Raw genomic sequence first — 18126 nt, 5'->3', positions numbered from 1 at the left:
TGTTCACAGCAAGTGCCGCGACTGGCTACATATCAGCCTTTGCTTATGGTACCAATTGTAGCAAGCAGTTTTAAAATGCTTAGCACCTCTCTCCTATAAATCTCCAGGTAAGTACATGGAATTTGTGTCCAGACTAGAGTCCACAACATATGTGTTTCACCCCACAGGCAACCTCTTGCTGGGGCTTTGTCAGGGCTGTAGTCACTTTGACTCCAAACAGCCTTTTTAAACCTGACCCAACCTGTGGCTCTTGAAGGGACATTATCCTCTATTGTTCAGTTAAATATCTCAATACCTAATTGTAAATACATCTTATAAATTAAAAAAATATATACATCTAATTACACAAAAATCTTTTTTATCGGAATGGCATACACTTTTTCAGAAATAGGTTACACTCCAGTGACTATCTTGACTTTACTTCCTACTCATTAAACACAAATCTCACTTCAGCATAACTACCACAAGGTACAATAGTCATATGGATTACACAAACCATCTCTACACTATCACTACTTACTTCATTATGTGATTTTAGAGAAAACAAGCATAATCTGATTTTTCATTGAGGCCCAAGGGGAACTTTGTCTTTAACACAAAAATCCACTTGGCCTCTTTTTGCAGGAGATATTTATCTACGTCCCCACCTCTATTGTTTGGGTCCCCCTTATCTATGGCCACAAATTTTAAAGAGCTAGAGTCACCTGCATGGCACTTAGTGAAATGCCTAGCAACATTAGTATCTCTCTAATAGTAGATATCATCTATGTGTTCTTGGGTCCTGTCCTTAAAGGGCCACTGTAAGTAAATATTTTCTATGCCTGTTACTAACTAACTACCCCAAATACGCTTTTTATCAATAGCATTTCATTAACATATCTCTACCATATATCAGAAATCTTATCTGCAAATTTAATTGTTTTCCAAACCCACTCCGTGGGTATCCTTTGCTCTGTATCAATCTGTTACAATACCATGGTTTTAAAATGGCGCTTTAAACACAAAGTTATTGGTTTAAGTATTTTGAACATGCAGTGCTGAAAATAGTGGGCAGGATAACATGACATCATCGGCAAATAAAAGATATAACTTTTAGAACGTTATGTAACTTCGTTTTGGAGAAAATATAGGTCAGTAGGTTTTAATTAATGTTTATTAACTTTAATATGTTAGTTGTTTAGCTTAAAAATTATAACAGAAAGTAATCATTTAAGGATACCCTTAGTTTCTTTCATGTAATTAGCAAGAGTCCATGAGTTAGTGACGTATGGGATATACATTCCTACCAGGAGGGGCAAAGTTTCCCAAACCTCAAAATGCCTATAAATACACCCCTCACCACACCCACAATTCAGTTTTACAAACTTTGCCTCCTATGGAGGTGGTGAAGTAAGTTTGTGCTAGATTCTACGTTGATATGCGCTCCGCAGCAAGTTGGAGCCCGGTTTTCCTCTCAGCGTGCAGTGAATGTCAGAGGGATGTGAGAAGAGTATTGCCTATTTGAATGCAGTGATCTCCTTCTACGGGGTCTATTTCATAGGTTCTCTGTTATCGGTCGTAGAGATTCATCTCTTACCTCCCTTTTCAGATCGACGATATACTCTTATATATATACCATTACCTCTGCTGATTCTCGTTTCAGTACTGGTTTGGCTTTCTACAAACATGTAGATGAGTGTCCTGGGGTAAGTAAATCTTATTTTCTGTGACACTCTAAGCTATGGTTGGGCACTTTATTTATAAAGTTCTAAATATATGTATTCAAACATTTATTTGCCTTGACTCAGAATGTTCAACATTCCTTATTTTTCAGACAGTCAGTTTCATATTTGGGATAATGCATTTGAATTAATCATTTTTTCTTACCTTCAAAAATTTGACTCTTTTTTCCCTGTGGGCTGTTAGGCTCGCGGGGGCTGAAAATGCTTCATTTTATTGCGTCATTCTTGGCGCGGACTTTTTTGGCGCAAAAAATCTTTTCCATTTCCGGCGTCATACGTGTCGCCGGAAGTTGCGTCATTTTTTTACGTTATTTTGCGCCAAAAATGTCGGCGTTCCGGATGTGGCGTCATTTTTGGCGCCAAAAGCATTTAGGCGCCAAATAATGTGGGCGTCTTATTTGGCGCTAAAAAATATGGGCGTCGCTTTTGTCTCCACATTATTTAAGTCTCATTTTTCATTGCTTCTGGTTGCTAGAAGCTTGTTCTTTGGCATTTTTTCCCATTCCTGAAACTGTTATTTAAGGAATTTGATAAATTTTGCTTTATATGTTGTTTTTTCTCTTACATATTGCAAGATGTCTCACGTTGCATCTGAGTCAGAAGATACTACAGGAAAATCGCTGTCTAGTGCTGGATCTACCAAAGCTAAGTGTATCTGCTGTAAACTTTTGGTAGCTATTCCTCCGGCTGTTGTTTGTATTAATTGTCATGACAAACTTGTTAATGCAGATAATATTTCCTTTAGTAAAGTACCATTGCCTGTTGCAGTTCCTTCAACATCTAAGGTGCAGAATGTTCCTGATAACATAAGAGATTTTGTTTCTGAATCCATCAAGAAGGCTATGTCTGTTATTTCTCCTTCTAGTAAACGTAAAAAATCTTTTAAAACTTCTCTCCCTACAGATGAATTTTTAAATGAACATCATCATTCTGATTCTGATGACTCTTCTGGTTCAGAGGATTCTGTCTCAGAGATTGATGCTGATAAATCTTCATATTTATTTAAAATGGAATTTATTCGTTCTTTACTTAAAGAAGTACTAATTGCTTTAGAAATAGAGGATTCTGGTCCTCTTGATACTAATTCTAAACGTTTAGATAAGGTATTTAAATCTCCTGTGGTTATTCCAGATGTTTTTCCTGTTCCTAATGCTATTTCTGCAGTAATTTCCAAAGAATGGGATAAATTGGGTAATTCATTTACTCCTTCTAAACGTTTTAAGCAATTATATCCTGTGCCGTCTGACAGATTAGAATTTTGGGATAAAATCCCTAAAGTTGATGGGGCTATTTCTACCCTTGCTAAACGTACTACTATTCCTACGTCAGATGGTACTTCGTTTAAGGATCCTTTAGATAGGAAAATTGAATCCTTTCTAAGAAAAGCTTATCTGTGTTCAGGTAATCTTCTTAGACCTGCTATATCATTGGCTGATGTTGCTGCAGCTTCAACTTTTTGGTTGGAAACTTTAGCGCAACAAGTAACAGATCATGATTCTCATGATATTATTATTCTTCTTCAGCATGCTAATAATTTTATCTGTGATGCCATTTTTGATATTATCAGAGTTGATGTCAGGTTTATGTCTCTAGCTATTTTAGCTACAAGAGCTTTATGGCTTAAGACTTTGAATGCTGATATGGCTTCTAAATCAACTCTACTTTCCATTTCTTTCCAGGGTAACAAATTATTTGGTTCTCAGTTGGATTCTATCATCTCAACTGTTACTGGTGGGAAAGGAACTTTTTTACCACAGGATAAAAAATCTAAGGGTAAAAACAGGGCTAATAATCGTTTTCGTTCCTTTCGTTTCAACAAAGAACAAAAGCCTAATCCTTCATCCTCAGGAGCAGTTTCAGTTTGGAAACCATCTCCAGTCTGGAATAAATCCAAGCCTGCTAGAAAGGCAAAGCCTGCTTCTAAGTCCACATGAAGGTGCGGCCCTCATTCCAGCTCAGCTGGTAGGGGGCAGGTTACGTTTTTTCAAAGAAATTTGGATCAATTCTGTTCACAATCTTTGGATTCAGAACATTGTTTCAGAAGGGTACAGAATTGGTTTCAAGATGAGACCTCCTGCAAAGAGATTTTTTCTTTCCCGTGTCCCAGTAAATCCAGTGAAAGCTCAAGCATTTCTGAATTGTGTTTCAGATCTAGAGTTGGCTGGAGTAATTATGCCAGTTCCAGTTTCGGAACAGGGGATGGGGTTTTATTCAAATCTCTTCATTGTACCAAAGAAGGAGAATTCCTTCAGACCAGTTCTGGATCTAAAAATATTGAATCGTTATGTAAGGATACCAACGTTCAAGATGGTAACTGTAAGGACTATCTTGCCTTTTGTTCAGCAAGGGCATTATATGTCCACAATAGATTTACAGGATGCATATCTGCATATTCCGATTCATCCAGATCATTATCAGTTCCTGAGATTCTCTTTTCTGGACAAGCATTACCAGTTTGTGGCTCTGCCGTTTGGCCTAGCTACAGCTCCAAGAATTTTTACAAAGGTTCTCGGTGCCCTTCTGTCTGTAATCAGAGAACAGGGTATTGTGGTATTTCCTTATTTGGACGATATCTTGGTACTTGCTCAGTCTTTACATTTAGCAGAATCTCATACGAATCGACTTGTGTTGTTTCTTCAAGATCATGGTTGGAGGATCAATTTACCAAAAAGTTCATTGATTCCTCAGACAAGGGTAACCTTTCTGGGTTTCCAGATAGATTCAGTGTCCATGACTCTGTCTTTAACAGACAAGAGACGTCTAAAATTGATTTCAGCTTGTCGAAACCTTCAGTCACAATCATTCCCTTCGTTAGCCTTATGCATGGAAATTCTAGGTCTTATGACTGCTGCATCGGACGCGATCCCCTTTGCTCGTTTTCACATGCGACCTCTTCAGCTCTGTATGCTGAATCAATGGTGCAAGGATTACACAAAGATATCTCAATTAATATCTTTAAAACCGATTGTTCGACACTCTCTAACGTGGTGGACAGATCACCATCGTTTAATTCAGGGGGCTTCTTTTGTGCTTCCGACCTGGATTGTAATTTCAACAGATGCAAGTCTCACAGGTTGGGGAGCTGTGTGGGGATCTCTGACGGCACAAGGAGTTTGGGAATCTCAGGAGGTGAGATTACGATCAATATTTTGGAACTCAGATTTTGGCCTCTTCTGAAGAGAGAATCGTTCATTTGTTTTCAGACAGACAATGTCACAACTGTGGCATACATCAATCATCAAGGAGGGACTCACAGTCCTCTGGCTATGAAAGAAGTATCTCGAATTTTGGTTTGGGCGGAATCCAGCTCCTGTCTAATCTCTGCGGTTCATATCCCAGGTATAGACAATTGGGAAGCGGATTATCTCAGTCGCCAAACGTTGCATCCGGGCGAATGGTCTCTTCACCCAGAGGTATTTCTTCAGATTGTTCAAATGTGGGAACTTCCAGAAATAGATCTGATGGCGTCTCATCTAAACAAGAAACTTCCCAGGTATCTGTCCAGATCCCGGGATCCTCAGGCGGAGGCAGTGGATGCATTATCACTTCCTTGGAAGTATCATCCTGCCTATATCTTTCCGCCTCTAGTTCTTCTTCCAAGAGTAATCTCCAAGATTCTGAAGGAATGCTCGTTTGTTCTGCTGGTAGCTCCGGCATGGCCTCACAGGTTTTGGTATGCGGATCTTGTCCGGATGGCCTCTTGCCAACCGTGGACTCTTCCGTTAAGACCAGACCTTCTGTCACAAGGTCCTTTTTTCCATCAGGATCTGAAATCCTTAAATTTAAAGGTATGGAGATTGAACGCTTGATTCTTGGTCAAAGAGGTTTCTCTGACTCTGTGATTAATACTATGTTACAGGCTCGTAAATCTGTATCTAGAGAGATATATTATAGAGTCTGGAAGACTTATATTTCTTGGTGTCTTTCTCATCATTTTTCTTGGCATTCTTTTAGAATACCGAGAATTTTACAGTTTCTTCAGGATGGTTTAGATAAGGGTTTGTCCGCAAGTTCCTTGAAAGGACAAATCTCTGCTCTTTCTGTTCTTTTTCATAGAAAGATTGCTATTCTTCCTGATATTCATTGTTTTGTACAAGCTTTGGTTCGTATAAAACCTGTCATTAAGTCAATTTCTCCTCCTTGGAGTTTGAATTTGGTTCTGGGAGCTCTTCAAGCTCCTCCGTTTGAACCTATGCATTCATTGGACATTAAATTACTTTCTTGGAAAGTTTTGTTCCTTTTGGCCATCTCTTCTGCCAGAAGAGTTTCTGAATTATCTGCTCTTTCTTGTGAGTCTCCTTTTCTGATTTTTCATCAGGATAAGGCGGTGTTGCGAACTTCTTTTGAATTTTTACCTAAAGTTGTGAATTCCAACAACATTAGTAGAGAAATTGTGGTTCCTTCACTATGTCCTAATCCTAAGAATTCTAAGGAGAAATCGTTGCATTCTTTGGATGTTGTTAGAGCTTTGAAATATTATGTTGAAGCTACTTTCCGAAAGACTTCTAGTCTATTTGTTATCTTTTCCGGTTCTAGAAAAGGCCAGAAAGCTTCTGCCATTTCTTTGGCATCTTGGTTGAAATCTTTAATTCATCTTGCCTATGTTGAGTCGGGTAAAACTCCGCCTCAGAGGATAACAGCTCATTCTACTAGGTCAGTTTCTACTTCCTGGGCGTTTAGGAATGAAGCTTCGGTTGATCAGATTTGCAAAGCAGCAACTTGGTCCTCTTTGCATACTTTTACTAAATTCTACCATTTTGATGTATTTTCTTCTTCTGAAGCAGTTTTTGGTAGAAAAGTACTTCAGGCAGCGGTTTCAGTTTGAATCTTCTGCTTATGTTTTTCATTAAACTTTATTTTGGGTGTGGATTATTTTCAGCAGGAATTGGCTGTCTTTATTTTATCCCTCCCTCTCTAGTGACTCTTGTGTGGAAAGATCCACATCTTGGGTAATCATTATCCCATACGTCACTAGCTCATGGACTCTTGCTAATTACATGAAAGAAAACATAATTTATGTAAGAACTTACCTGATAAATTCATTTCTTTCATATTAGCAAGAGTCCATGAGGCCCGCCCTTTTTTTGTGGTGGTTATGATTTTGTATAAAGCACAATTATTCCAATTCCTTATTTTATATGCTTTCGCACTTTTTTATCACCCCACTTCTTGGCTATTCGTTAAACTGAATTGTGGGTGTGGTGAGGGGTGTATTTATAGGCATTTTGAGGTTTGGGAAACTTTGCCCCTCCTGGTAGGAATGTATATCCCATACGTCACTAGCTCATGGACTCTTGCTAATATGAAAGAAATGAATTTATCAGGTAAGTTCTTACATAAATTATGTTTTTTCCCACATAAAAACGGGGGCATCCACAGTGTAGTAGATATACCACCCCCACTGAGTCGCAGTTAAAAAATAACTTTATATCAAACTCTTTTGTACAATTTCCAGAAAATCTATGACTCTTTTCCATGTAAGGACAGTTAACACACTTCCCACAGGCAAGGCTTCTTTGATGCCCCTGTTTCTCTTAAGCCAGTCAGCTGTAGAGGGGCTTACTCCTTACTAGTTTATTTTTTTACATTTGGAGCTCTTTTGGCTGTAAGTAGGGGGAAATCTCCCACCCCCTCTTTCACCTTATCATTCAGGTGCAAAATGTATAATTTTATTTCTAGTGTTCCTGTTAGATTTTTCCATTGATTATTGTATGTTGTGATAAACCTTATTTGTCGAGTATTATCCCTTGGTTTGCTATAGTAGAGAAGGTTATCCCTATCACTATTTCTGGCCCTGATATAAGCTTTTATTATACATTTGTTGAAATATCCTCTTTTGTGGAACCTATCCATCATAGGTACTGCATGTTCATCAAATTTATTTCGGGATGAGCAATTTCACCTTAGTCGAAGAAACTGGCCGACCAGGATACCATTAATCAGAGATTGGGGGGTGAACAAACACTTCTGGCTTCCAATATACTATTGGTGGCATTCATTTTTCTATGCTTTTCTGTAACTATAGATACTACTTCCTACTTTATTTTTCTATCCAAGAATGCTAATTTTTTGGTATCAATTCACTGGACAGAAAGATGTTCTTGTTATTTGCATTTAGACTACTTATGAAGCTTTTTAGGCTATCCATAAGACCATCCCACTGTAGTAGGACAGCGTCCACAAACCTTATCCCTAATAGGACTGATTCTTCGAAGACATCACTCATACACACGCATATGTGGGGGCACATACCGCCCCCATTGCTGTTCCTCGCACCTGCCTGGAAATTCTACCATCAAAAGAGAATATGTTATTTCTCAATATAAATTCAAGTAACTCACAGACAAAGTGTGTTTGTCAAAATTTGGGACTCTTGTTTCCAAAAAGGATCTTATAGCTTCTACACCAATGTTGTGTGGTATAGAGGAATAAAGGCTTTCAACATCTAAAGACACTAATAAAGTGTCTTCAGATACAGTTATTCCATCAAGTTTTTTTAACAAGTCACCTGTGTCTTTTACATAGGAGGAATGATTTGCCAGAAAGGGGCACAGAAATAAATCAACATATTGCCCTAAGTTTTCAGTGCAACTACCTTTCCCGGAGACAATCGGTCTACCCGGGGGTTGTATCAGACTTTTGTGGACTTTTGGGATTGTGTAAAATAATGGCATTTTGGGGAATTCAGGGTACAAAAACTTAAAGTGAATGTCAATTTATATGAATCAGTGCCTGGTTTTTAATAATCCTATTAAAAACAAGGGCACTTTAATTCATCAAAATTTACATTTCACTCTTTTTCTTCAAATACTTACCTTTTAATCCTAACAGCCGCTGCAGCGCTTCCTCCGCCCATCGCAAGCCCTCTTCGCGGGTCCAAAATGACGAATCCAGCTTCCTCCAATCACAGCGTTGCCTCAGGCCATGATTCCCCCGGGGGAAAGCCATGATTGGAGGAAGCCATATTCATCATTTCTGACATATGAAGAGGCTTACGACGGCCGGGGGAATCGCTGGTGCGGCTGTGAAGATTAAAAGGTAAGTATTTGAAGAAAACAAGTGAAATTTTGAGGAATTAAAGTGCCCTTGTTTTTAAAAGGATTATTAAAAACTGGGCACTGATTCATCTTAATTGACATTCACTTTAAATTCATTAATATTAACATAAACTTAATTTTTTAAATATTTATATGCTCAGAACATTTTCTGCTATGTGAAGAATGTTGAAATGTAAACTATTTACTTTAAATACACAATAAAACACATTATAAAATATTAACAATGAATACAAATGTTTTTCATGTTTTAAGGAATTTGAGTGGAAAGTATTAGACAAGAAAGGCAGCACTGACAACTTCCAGGGAATATCTCACAGCTGCCAAAACATCCAATTCACAAATGGCTTCTAAAAGAAACAACCAACAGATGTGTAGAACGTACTGGCTATGGTGGCTACTAAAATAAATGTATTCACAGACAAAGCTGTAAAAAAAAGGCTTCCAGTGTTTATTGAAGAATCACAGCTTTGAACAATGGCTCAATAAGAACAAAGCTCATTCCATTAAAATCTCTCAACGCGTTTCAACAGGTAAAACTGTATTTTTCAATCTTAAAATATAAATAAAATAAGGATTATAGTGCTCCGTATAAAATTCTCATAATAACAGAATAGAAAAAGAAGCGACCAATCTAATTACATTATCACATATAAATTGATCATAAAAAAACATATATTAAAGGGACAGTCAACACCAGAAATTTTGTTTTTTTTAAAAATAGATAATCTCTTTATTACCCAATCACCAGTTTTGCATAAGCAACACAGTTATAATAATACACGTTTTACCTCTGTGATCACCTTGTATCTAAGCCTCTGTAGACTGCCCCCTTATTTCAGGTATTTTGACAGACTTGCATTTTAGACAATCAGTGCTCATTCTTCGGTAAATTCATGTGCATGAGCTCAATGTTATCTATATGAAACACATGAACTAATGCCCTCTAGTTGTGAAAAATTGTCAAATGCAGAGGTGGCCTTCAAAGTCTAAGAAATTAGCATATGAACCTCCTAGGTTTAGCTTTCAACTAAGAATACCAAGAAAACAAAGCAAAATTGGTGATAAAAGTAAATTTGAAAGTGAAAATTTATATTGGATGTTCTTTTTATCGTAGCTACGATCGTAGCTATGATCTCAAATAAAACCTTGCCAGATCAAATAGTTATAGGGGCCGATTTATCAATGTCTGGTGGACATGATCCGCTGTAGCATACGCTGTCGGCATTTAACATTGCACAAGCAGTTCTGGTGAACTGCTTGTGCAATGCCACTTCCTGCAGATTCACGAATTGCTTGTGCAATGGCGCTCCCTGCAGATTTGCAGCCGCTAGCAGGGGGTGTCAATCAACCCAATTGTACACGACTGGTCGGATTAATGTCCGCCGCCTCAGAGGAGGCATATGAGTTAAGGAGCAGTGATCTTAAGACCACTGCTTCTTAAATCCTGTTTTCAGCGAGCCTGAAGGCTCGTGTGGAAACAGATATGTTAGGCGGCCCGTTCAGGGATTAATAAATCGGCCCCATAGTGTCCATACTAATATACTAATATAAAGTGCTGTGCTTGAAAAAAATATAACACAATATAAACTCAATACATAGAAATTGTTGTAATTATATAAATATGTGCAGAAATCAATACTTCCTATAAATAAATTAAATATTGTTCATTTAAATAAAATGTGAAGTTAATAGAATTACTCCAAACCATAATATTTGTGTAAATAAAAAATGTGATATATTGGTATCCTCATTTAAATCCCATTATCCATGTGTCTTAAGGGTGTTTAAAAAATGCGCACAAGTTCACCTCACAGACTGTGAATATTTGCTGGAATGTACAGGGGGACAATATGGAGAGCTCTTTAACCCCTTAATGACCACAGCACTTTTCCATTTTCTGTCCGTTTGGGACCAAGGCTATTTTTACATTTTTGCGGTGTTTGTGTTTAGCTGTAATTTTCCTCTTACTCCTTTACTGTACCCACACATATTATATACCGTTTTTCTCGCCATTAAATGGACTTTCTAAAGATACCATTATTTTCATCATATCTTATAATTTACTATAAAAAAATTATAAAATATGAGGAAAAATTGAAAAAAAACAAACACTTTTTCTAACTTTGACCCGCAAAATCTGTTACATTTCTACAACCACCAAAAAACACCCATGCTAAATAGTTTCTAAATTTTGTCCTGAGTTTAGAAATACCCAATGTTTACATGTTCTTTACTTTTTTTGCAAGTTATAGGGCCATAAATACAAGTAGCACTTTGCTATTTCCAAACCATTTTTTTCAAAATTAGCGCTAGTTACATTAGAACACTAATATCTTTCAGGAATACCTGAATATCCCTTGACATGTATATATTTTTTTTTAGTAGACAACCCAAAGTATTGATCTAGGCCCATTTTGGTATATTTCATGCCACCATTTCACCGCCAAATGCGATCAAATAAAAAAAATCGTTCACTTTTTCACAAATTTTTTCACAAACTTTAGGTTTCTCACTGAAATTATTTACAAACAGCTTGTTCAATTATGGCACAAATGGTTGTAAATTCTTCTCTGGGATCCCCTTTGTTCAGAAATAGCAGACTTATATGGCTTTGGTGTTGCTTTTTGGTAATTAGAATGCCGCTAAATGCCACTGCGCACCACACGTGTATTATGCCCAGCAGTGAAGGGGTTAATTAGGGAGCATGTAGGGAGCTTTTTGGGGTAATTTTAGCTTTAGTTTAGTGTAGTAGACAACCCCAAGTATTGATCTAGGCCCATTTTGGTATACTTCATGCCACCATTTCACCGCCAAATGCGATCAAATTAAAAAAAAACGTAAAATGTTTCACAATTTTAGGTTTCTCACTGAAATCATTTACAAACAGCTTGTGCAGTTATGGCACAAATGGTTGTAAATGCTTCTCTGGGATCCCCTTTGTTCAGAAATAGCAGACATATATGGCTTTGGCGTTGCTTTTTGGTATTTAGAAGGCCGCTAAATGCCGCTGCGCATCACACGTGTATTATGGCTAGCATTGAAGGGGTTAATTAGGTAGCTTGCAGGGTTAATATTAGATTTAGTGTAGAGCTCAGCCTCCCACCTGAAACATCAGACCCCCTGATCCCTCCCAAACAGCTCTCTTCCCTCCCCCACCCCACAATTGTCCCCGCCATCTTAAGTACTGGCAGAAAGTCTGCCAGTACTAAAATAAAAGCTATATATATTTTTTTTTTTAAAAAAGCATATTTACATATGCTGCTGTGTACGATCCCCCCTTAGCCCCCAACCTCACTGATCCCCCCCCCAAACAGCTCTATAACCCTCCCACTCTAACTTGATTGGCGCCATCTTGGGTACTGGCAGCTGTCTGCCAGTACCCAGTTTAGAAGAAAAAATGTCTTTATTTTTAATTTTGTAAGCATTTCTGTAGTGTAGCTTCCCCCCACACAAAACCAACCCCCCACCCCTCCACGATCTCTTTTTGTGCTTTTGCACAAACAAAATTAGGCCAATTATTACGTAAAAATTTTTCCGTAGTGTAGCGGTTCCCACCCGCTCCCGCCCCGTGCACGCGCCCGCCCCGCCACCCTCCGTGCACGCGGCAGCGCGTCCGTGCGCGCCCCCCGGCGGTGCCGCCCCCGATCCCACCCCCCGTGACTTAACACAGCACACCGATGGCCGCCCACCCGCCTCCCAAGTCGGCTCCCACCCACCAACGATACCGGCCATCGATGTCCGGTGCAGAGAGGGCCACAGAGTGGCTCTCTCTGCATCGGATGGCCATGTATGGTTATTGCAGGATGCCTCCATATCGAGGCATCACTGCAATAACCGGAAAGCAGCTGGAAGCGAGCAGGATCGCTTCCAGCTGCTTTCCACACCGAGGACGTGCAGGGTACGTCCTCAGGCATTAACTGCCTTTTTTTTGAGGACGTACCCTGCACGTCCTCGGTCATTAAGGGGTTAAATATTGGTATTTGTAACTATTCAGCAACCAGAGAGACAGTTCATAAATGGGCACTGCTCAGCTGACACTTAAAAGAACAGTCTACTCCAGAATTATTATTTTTTTAATAATCTTTTATTGAGGTTTTGTGCAAAGAAATTTTACATTGAACGTCATGAAGTTAGTATAACAGGAAATCAGGTATACATTGGATACTGAAGTAATTGAATGAAACAACAATTAAGATAATAAAGACTTCTTAAACCTCTATTTTATAATAGTACTAGCGTATTGTTTTGACTACTTATGTGACCACTCATGGATCACTTGATTTAGGCGAACAAAATACTTATGGTAGCCATATTAGGACCCTCTTTTGGGCTCAATATCATTCAAAAGGATACATATATTTCTGGTCAATTGAAAACATAAAGCATAATAAAATAATAAACACTCGTGAATTTTAGTTGGAAAGAAAAATATGGTACTTAGCTAATATGCATAATATATGTCTATAATCTACACAATACTAATTTTAATGCAATATTCTTACAAACAAGTCTCAAGGTAACCTATACAGTGTACAAGAAGGACTCAAAGTGAATATAATTGGAACAAGTTGAGAAATACATAAAAGTTAAATAAGCTTTACCCCCAACTGTGTATTTTCAAACCTCTCTACGTCACTGGAGGCCTACATGTATACATTTAAAAGACAAAGGCCTCTAGTTATCAAGCCGTCAACCGCAAATACGCTGGAATTCCGCAGCGTATTTGTGGCGAGGTTGATTCGCCGTAGTTATCAAAGGCTAGAGACCGGCAGAATATAGTGACGTAAGCTACGATCCGTCGGTCTCAGTCCGACACAGATGCCCTGAAGGCGGCGGATCCCATAGGAATCAATGGGAGTCTGAAAGCAGCGAAAGCTCATGTTCGCTGCTGCCCGATATCCCATTGATTTCTATTGCACCTAACACCCTAACATGTACCCCGAGTCTAAACACCCCTAATCTGCCCCCCCTACACCGCCGCCACCTATATAATAGTTATTAACCTCTAAACCGCCACTCCCGGACCCCACCGCCACCTACATTATACCTATTAACCCCTAATCTGCCGCCCCCTATACCGCCGCCACCTATATTAAAGTTATTAACCCATATCCTGTGGATCCTGGACCCCGCCGCAACTAAATTAAATGTTTAACCCCTAAACCGCCGCTCCCGGACCCCGCCACAACTAAATAAATGTTTAACTCCTAAACCGCCGCTCCCGGATCCCGTTGCAACTAAATTAAATGTTTAACCCCTAAACCGCCACTCCCGGACCCCGCCGCCACCTATATTAAACTTATTAACCCCTAAACCTAAGTCTAACACTAACACCCCCTAACTTAAATATTATTTAAATAAATCTAAATACATATTACAATTATTAACTAAATTATTCCTATTTAAAACTTAATACTTACCTGTAAAATAAACCCTAAAATAGTTACAATTTAACTAATAATTATATTGTAGCTATTTTAGGATTTATTTTTATTTTACAGGCAACTTTGTATTTATTTTAACTAGGTATAATAGCTATTAAATAGCTATTAACTATTTAATAGCTACCCAGCCGGGCCGAAGAGGTCCTCCATCCGGCCGATGTCTTCATCCAAGCGGCGTCTTCTATCTTCAATCCTCCTGAGCGGAGCAGAGCCATCTTCCATCCAGCCAACGTGGAGCCATCTTCTTCCAACGACGTCCTTTAAATGACGTCATCCAAGATGGCGTCCCTCGAATTCCGATTGGCTGATAGGATTCTATCAGCCAATCGGAATTAAGGTAGGAAAAATCTGATTGGTTGATTTAATCAGCCAATAGAATTGACCCCGCATTCTATTGGCTGATCCAATCAGCCAATCGGATTGAACTTCAATCCGATTGGCTGATTAAATCAACCAATCGGATTTTTCCTACCTTAAAGGGCCATAATACCCAAATGCTTAAACACTTGAAAGTGATGCAGCATAGCTGTAAAAAGCTGACTAGAAAATATCACCTGAACATCACTTTGTATAAAAGAAAGATATTTTACCTCAAAAGTTCCTCAGTAGCCACATCCCATTGTAATGGAGCATATTAGTATGTCTGTCCCGGGACAGCTGAAGGGATGAGCCTTGTGCACTCTCATGTTATTTCCCTAATCAGTGTAACAATGAAATCTCATGAGAGTTAAGTGAAATCTCATGAGATCACAGTAAAAGAGTTCCTTTTTTACATAGAGATGATCAGGTGATATTTTCCTGTCAGCTTTTTACAGTTATACTGCATCAGTTTCAAGTGATTTAGCATATGAGTATTATGTCCCTTTAATTCCGATTGGCTGATAGAATCCTATCAGCCAATCGGAATTCAAGGGACGCCATCTTGGATGACGTCATTTAAAGGACCAGGCATTCAGTGTTAGGACGTCGTTGGAAGAAAGTGGCTCCGCTTCGGCTGGATGGAAGATGGCTCCGCTCCGGATGATTGAAGATAGAAGACGCCGCTTGGATGAAGACATCGGCCGGATGGAGGACCTCTTCTGCCCCGCTTGGATGAAGAATTCGGCCCGGCTGGGTGAACACGGCTCAAGGTAGGGTGATCTTCAGGGGGTTAGTGTTAGGTTTTTTTAAGGGAGGTTTGGGTGGGTTTTAGAGTAGGGGTGTGTGGGGGGTGGGTTGTAATGTTGGGGGGTTGTATTTTTTTTTACAGGTAAAAGAGCTGATTACTTTGGGGCAATGCCCCGCAAAAAGCCCTTTTAAGGGCTGGTAAAAGAGCTGATTACTTTGTAATTTAGGATAGGGTAGGGCATTTTATTATTTTGGGGGGCTTTTTTATTTTATTAGGGGTCTTAGATTAGGTATAATTAGTTTAAAGTTCTTATAATATTTTTTTATTTTCTGTAATTCAGTGTTTGTTTTTTTGTAATATAGTTTAGTTTATTTAATTGTATTTTATTATAGATCATTGTAGATAATTTATTTAATTAATTTATTGATAGTGTAGTGTTAGGTGTATTTGTAACTTAGATTAGGTTTTATTTTACAGGTAATTTTGTAGTTATTTTAACTAGGTAGCTATTAAATAGTTAATAACTATTAAATAGCTATTGTACCTAGTTAAAATAAATACAAAGTTGCCTGTAAAATAAAAATAAATCCTAAAATAGCTACAATGTAATTATTAGTTATATTGTAGCTATTTTAGGGTTTATTTTACAGGTAAGTATTTAGTTTTAAATAGGAATAATTTAGTTAACAATTGTAATATGTATTTAGATTTATTTAAATCATATTTAAGTTAGGGGGGTGTTAGTGTTAGTGTTAGACTTAGGTTTAGGGGTTAATAAGTTTAATATAGGTGGCGGTGGGGTCCGGGAGCGGCGGTTTAGGGGTTAAACATTTAATTTAGTTGCGGCGGGGTCCAGGAGCGGTGGTTTAGGGGTTAAACAATTTATTTAGTTGTGGCGGGGTCCAGGATCCGCAGGAAAAGGGGTTAATAACTTTAATATAGGTGGCGGCGGTATAGGGGGTGGAAGATTAGGGGTTAATAGGTATAATGTAGGTGGCTGCGGTGTCCGGGAGCGGCGGTTTAGGGGTTAATATATTTATTATAGTTGCGGCGGGGTCCAGAAGCGGCAGTTTAGGGGGTAATAACTTTATTTAGGTCCGGGGGTGGCGGTTTAGGGGGTAAAACAGTATAGTTTAGTGTGGGTGCTTAGTGACAGGCTAGCAAGAAAGCTGCGAAGAAGCCGATGAGCAGCGAGATCGATTACTGTCAGTTAACAACAGTCCGCTGCTCATCGCACCGTACTTGGTGCGCGGCTTCTTGACAGCTTTCTTGATAACTTTGGCGAACGTATTCAGGTCCACGGCGGCGTTGGTAGGCGAGCTTAGGCGAGCGTATTGGGCCTGCGAATGCAGGTAAGTAGACGGCTTGATACATAGAGGCCATAGTTTGACATACTGCTCTTAGAGGGAAGGTTGCTTTCCCCTGGTACTAGATGGCATGTGCTATGAACCACAGCCTAATGGATAAGCCATGTCAACAGTTATGTAGCTACGTATTATGAGACAATATTAGTTCTTTTAGCATATCTATATTAAACCTAAATCATCAGTTTGTTATAGTCAAGTGTTAGTTATTTAGGAGGATAGAGTGTACTAACACTACCTGCTATAAAGCGTAATATGTTATTTTGCTGTATTCTCAGTGGCTAGGGCATATATAAATAAAGGCTCTCTTTGTCACTCTGCTGAATCTTTGTAGCAATAAGGTCTATAAAATTACCCTTATGTCCTAGTATCTCGGCCGCACACAGTAGGAATGAATAAATGAGGGGTGACTAATTGTGCCATTTACTATATGGAGTTCAGTACATTTTAGAGAAAGAGTGGTTAAGAGGCCTTGTATCTTCTATAACCCAATGAATGGCCCTAAATAACAAGCAGGCCTAATAGCTGTTGTAATGTAATAAATATGCAGAGCTGCTGAATAAATCCTGCATATTAATATTGGTCATCTGTAGTAAAAGCGTGTATGAGTAGTGCAGCGTACATAAAAGACATAAAGTGATATTAAATTAAACTAAAACTTCCACCTAAAACTGTTTCAGCGTTGTTAATACAGGTCAGAGAGAAAGCTAATAAAGAGGTATAATTTAACTACAGATCCACTGATTACTCTAGAAATGAGCAGTTAAACATTATTAGACTTTCCGGCCATGTGGTCGGCACAGGAATTTGTGGGGCATATCCACCAGGGTCCCACTGCGGTTCTTTATCAAGCAGCAGTGGTCGATACCACCTTCGCCAATGGACAGTACAATTTTTAGGTGTAGGTTTGTGGCTACCATAGTGCTTCAAATTGCATGTCCACTGCGTGAGCCCCGATAGGTGAGAGCTGGAAGAAGTTCCCCTAAGAGGACTATCTGCCTCCTCTTGCTTTCCATTGCGTAGGTGGAAATCTTCTGTCAGATAAATGTGCAATTCAGAATCCGGACTGGAATCAAGTTCGTTGATAAACGGAGCCTCAGTCACCTGCACTGCAAGGAAAATAGCGCTGGTCTTACTTATCTCTTGCGGAGTTGTATGGTCCCAGTTCGGGTGGTTTTGCTTATCGGGCTTCACCAAAGTATCACAGTAGGTATATGACGTAGATATTACTCCAGAATTTTTATTGTTTAAAAAGAAAGATATTCCCTTTAATTACCCATTCCCCAGTTTTGCATAACCAACACTGTTATATTAATACACTTTTTTACCTCAGTGATTACCTTGTATCTAAGCCTCTGCAGACTGCCCATTATTTCAGTTCTTTTGACAGACATGCATTTTAGCCAATCAGTGCTGACTCCTAGGTAACTC

Source organism: Bombina bombina, chromosome 7 (assembly GCF_027579735.1).
Source record: "Bombina bombina isolate aBomBom1 chromosome 7, aBomBom1.pri, whole genome shotgun sequence".
Lineage (NCBI taxonomy): Eukaryota > Metazoa > Chordata > Amphibia > Anura > Bombinatoridae > Bombina > Bombina bombina.
Note: the sequence above shows the minus strand (reverse complement) of the source record.